This window comes from Pteropus alecto, unplaced genomic scaffold (genome assembly GCF_000325575.1).
Source record: "Pteropus alecto unplaced genomic scaffold, ASM32557v1 scaffold41, whole genome shotgun sequence".
Lineage (NCBI taxonomy): Eukaryota > Metazoa > Chordata > Mammalia > Chiroptera > Pteropodidae > Pteropus > Pteropus alecto.
The window spans coordinates 858727-863429 of NW_006430464.1; the positions used below are offsets into that span (position 1 = coordinate 858727).

Below are 4703 nucleotides of genomic sequence, written 5' to 3' on the forward strand. Positions count from 1 at the left end.
CTCCCGCCCCTCTCCCCTCGGCTCCTCTGAGCTCTGAACCCCTTGCAGGCCTTTCCTCTCAGCCCGTTCCTCTCATCCTTCTCCCTGCGCCCGCTTTCCGAGCCCCCCCCAACTCTTCGGCCCCGGAATCTGTCCCCCACTCCGTCACAGGCCCTTCCAGGCCCCCCTCAGCTCTTCCTCCAAGACCTTCCCCACAGTGGGGCCTTTCGTGGGACCCCACTAGGGCCGGGAGCCTGCTCGCCCTTCCCACCGCCCTCTGAGCCCCCTCTGCGGAGCCTTCCCTGGGGGAGCCGAGTGGCTCCCCCTCAGCACCTGCCCCGAGGCCCCCGATCCCCCGATCCCCTGGTTCCCGCATCCCCACACCCCTCCTCAGAGTTGGCAAGTCCCCCCATTCATACCCCTCTCTCCCATTCACAGCGGCCCCCCCATCACACGCCACCCCGCCCCCGGCCTCCCCTCCTTTTTCCGCTGCGTGTCACTGCGTGTGTCAGTGTGGCTGTGTTGATGTGCGTGCGTGTGTGTGCCTGCCTGCAGCCGCGCGTGTGTGCGTGCGTGTGTGTGTGTGTGTCTGTGAGAGAGGGAGGAGGTGGGCTCCCAGCCCACCCCCCAGCTGTGTCCATCTGCGTATCCCTGTTTGACGGTGTCTGTCTCTGTGTGTGACTTGGAGCGACAGGCTGTCTGGGGACTCTGTGTGTGTGTGCGTGTGTGTGTGTGTGATGGAGTGAGTCTGTCCCAGGCACTGCGGCTGTGTTTCCCCACACCCACCCTCCCATGCCAGGCCTGTCCCCTCCCCCACAGCCCCCCCTTCACTGGTCCCTCCGTGTGTCTCTGTCCCCATGCGCCCCTCTCCCTGCCCTCGGGGGGTCTGTGCCTGCGTGGGGCCCATGTGCTGAGCCGCGGCTGAGCTTCTGCACGGGGCGGGGGGTGTATATGCTGTGCGTGCCACTTCTCAGCATGGGAGGGGGCCGGCTTCAGTGCGTGAGGCCCCTGTACCCACCGTGGAGATGGGTACAGGGGGAGGGGCCAGTGCTGGAGGGGGTGCCAAGTACAGCGGCAGGCTCTGGGCTGTGGGATCTTGGGTGTGCGAGAGGGACCTTCACAGTGGGGGTGGGGGAGTGGACGCTGCTGCAGTCTGTGTGTGGGATCCAGTGAACAAGAGCTGGCCGCTGGGCTCCAGAGGCCGCTCAGGGTCGCCGAGGGATGGCCAGGGGGAGAGCATTGTGTGTGTTCCTGCAGGGCAGGTAGCCAGCAGCACGGAGCATGAATGGGGTGCTGCGTGGGTCGCTGGGAGCAGGGGGTGGGGTTAGAGGGTCTGGGCAGGAGGCCGGTGGGAAGAGAAAGGAACAGGGTAGAGTGGGAGATGCCGGCGAAGGGGATGGGGAAGACCGGAACGCGGAGGGTGCGTGGAGGAGCACGCACGGCAATGGGGTAAGCAGCGGATGCAGGCAGAGCGAGACCGGTTTGGGGGTGGGGACTTAGAGAGGGTCCAGGAAATGTAAATGAGATGCAGTTGCAAGTATTGGGGAGGCCGAAAGGAGAAAGAGGCTGTCACGGGGCGCACGGGAGGAGCCTGGGGTGCCGCGGGGAACACTGTGGGGTTCCACACAGAGGCGCGGGAGGGCGTGAGTGGGGTGAGGGCGTGGGAGGCGGGAGAGGTCGCGGAAGTCTGAGGAGGACACTTGGGGAGGAGAGGGGATGTGGGGGTCTGTGTGTGCAAGGGCAGAGTGTGGGGTGGGCTGACGGCCCTGTGGGTGTGACCGGCTTTCGGGTTGGGGCGCCGGGGAGCAGTCGGATGACACGGCGGAGCAGGTAGCGAGGTGCGGAGAGGGCCGGGGGCACACGCGGATTGGGGGGGTTTGGGGGGGTCGGGTAGTCCAGGGAGCGCATGGTGGGACGAGGGAGCCGCCACATGTCGCTGGCGATCGGGCGGGAAAGTCTCAGAAGCGGGGAGGAGACATGTCTGGGATGGGGACCCTCGAGAGGGAGGGACAGAGGGGGTGCTCTGACCACCCAAAGGTGTCGGGACATTATTGGGGTACATGGGGTGCCGGTCGGGGATTCGGTCTTGGCTTCGGCACTTTTCCAGCCTGGCGTCATCTCGAACAAGTTATTTCTCTGTGCCTCAATTTCCTCATCTACAAAATGGGAACGATAAGAGGCAAGCCCTATCCCCAAGGGGTGCCATGAGGACTGAACGAACAGCTAAGCGGAGAGGGCTCGGACCGCGTGTGGCGCCCGGCAGCAGTTCCGCGAACGCCTCCATCGTGGCGCGCCGTCGGCGTGGCCCGCGATGAGTCTGGGGCGCTCACAGCAGTAGGTTCGGGGCAGAGGTGTCTGTGCCCCAGGTATCTGAGCGCTGTGGAGTGAGCGGAGGGTGTCGAGGCCGCAGTTACCCAGGTATTCCCCCCCGGGGATCAATGAAGCACGTCATTCCCTGTGTGACCTCAAGCTGATCGCTCAGCCTTGCTGTGCCTCTGGCTCCTCCCTCGCAAGGTGACAACTGTGCTCGTCTCCACCTCAGAGGTGAGCCCGTGAGAGACGGTTGACTTATGTAGCTGCGAAGCCTTCAAACGCTGCCTGGCGCACAGCAAGTGCTTCTTCCTGGCGTTTAACGGGTGTGGAAATTTTGTAGGATTATAGTTGGAGGATGGGGTAGCTGGTGTGTGGAGTGTGTCGGGATAACGCGAAGGTAAAAGGGATTCCGGGGGCAGGAGGAAGATGTGGGGAAGGTTGGGGTTTGGGGGCGGCCGGAACGAAGGAAATGAGAAGTAAAGGAGAGCTGAAGGGCACCGCTGGCCGCCGGGGGGCGCCCCGGAGATCTGGAAGGGAGGTCGGGGTAGCGAGGGCGTGAGGCCTCAGAGGACATTGCAAGGTGTAAGGTGGGGACAAGGGCAACGCTGAACGCACGGTCGGCAGCCGGCAGCTCTGACCTCGCGACCCACTTCCGTTGGCCCTGTCCGCTAGCCGGAGCCTTGTCGGCCTCCTTCCTCCCCTCCCCTTCCGTGCCCCCCCATCCCTCCTCCTTTGCCAGCCCCCCACCCCCCACCTAACTACAAAGATGGCCCGTCCCTGGATTGAACGTAACATCAGGAAGATACGGGGGTCTGGTGGGGACGTGTTTGCCCGACCATGGTGAGCTTCGAGCAGGGGCTGTTTCCGGGGTGAGTCCGCGTGTACCCGCTGAGCGCACCCGAGTTACAGGAAGGGGGGCGGAGACAGCGCTGCCCCCTCCCCCCGCCCCCCGCACGGGAGCAGCTGGGGTACGAGGGTACGGAAGTCGTGGGGGGCCACGGGCGCATACGGGGGCGCTCCCGCGGTGCTGGTGGGGCGCATGAGGTATTCTTGGCGGGACTCGGGCTGCGTTGGGGGGGCGCGTTATGGGAATACACGGAGATCGAAGTGAGGGGGCGTTATCGGCGCATACTGGGATGCGTGGGGGTGTCACCGAAATATACCGGAGTATTCCTGGAGGGCTGTTTGGCGGGACCTGTGGGGGCGGGTAATTGGAGTGCGCGGGGAGCATGCTCGGCTATTACTGAGGCGTGTTGGGGCTGGTGGAGATTATCCGGGTGTGCCGAGGGGGTCCGCGTGTGCACCGCATGGGTTGCAGAGGCGGCTGCAGCATGCTGAGGTGCAGCCGGCCACGCGTTCCGCTGGCTCTTGGTGCTCTTGAGAATTTCGAAGGGAGCGGGGTCGGAGCCGGGGTGCCTGGGTATTCCCATTGTGTACCGGGGTGCCTGGAATGGAACAGACACGTGATCCTGAGGTACGGTGGTGACGTCAGGGTTTGGGGGCTGTATCCAAGGGAGCACGGGCAGGTGCTGAAGTACACGGATTACAGAGAGAGATGCGTTTGAGATACCCCAGGGAATACAGGAGTCAGTGCCGTCTTCCGGAACTTTCTACGGTCAGGGAAACCTTCCGCATCTGCGCTGTCCAGCATGGCAGCCGCTCGCCTCCCGTGGCTGCTGGGCGCTTTGAGAGGTGGCTGGCGGGACAGAGGGACTGAATCGTTCCATTTAACTTTTAATTAATTTGCGTACAAATAGCCACGTGCCGCTCGTGGCCACCATATTGGACAGTGACGCATAAGCAATGTTACGACATGCTGGGGACCCGGGGAGGCGTCACTGTGGTCTATGTCCAGTCGAGGAGGTGGGAGGGGTGTCCTCAGAGACCTTGTGTCCTCTGGACTTAAAAGCTTGACCAGAGACAGGGGAGGGATTCTGCTGAGCACGTACAACACACCGGGTCCTGCGTGGAACCGAGCTGCTACAGCGAGCCCCTCGGGTGCAGCCTGCTACTGCTCCCCACACTAGGTGAAGAAACAGACCCAAAAAGTTAAAGGCACGGGCTCAAGGTCACAGGCAGGAAGTGGCCGGCAAGGGTTCAGGCCAGGCGGTCTGGCGGTCTGGCGGTCTGGCTGCGTACCTCCCCCCCTCACCCCCCCCACCCTGCACCGTGCCTGGCGCACAGTGGGCTTCGGCACTGCTTGCTGAATGGATGGGTGGATGGATGGATGGATGAAGGAGGGAGTGAGTAGGAGGGCGGGCGCTCGGGGCTGTGCGAGCGCACGCGGACGCCCTCCCCACGCGGGCGAGGAAGATCCCGGGAGGTGGGACGAACGGTCCCGGGGGCAGGGGCTCGGGTCATGGGGTTGCCTGGCTCCGGCGTCTCATGATCCCTTCTCCACCCGCCCCGCC

At 64.2% G+C, this 4703-nt stretch overlaps 1 protein-coding gene across 1 annotated transcript in view; it reads left to right on the forward strand.

The window, feature by feature from the left end:
* SHANK1 (SH3 and multiple ankyrin repeat domains 1) overlaps positions 1–4703 on the forward strand; it is a 38414-nt gene that overhangs the window by 16560 nt on the left and 17151 nt on the right. The gene's annotated exons all lie outside the window — the stretch shown is intronic.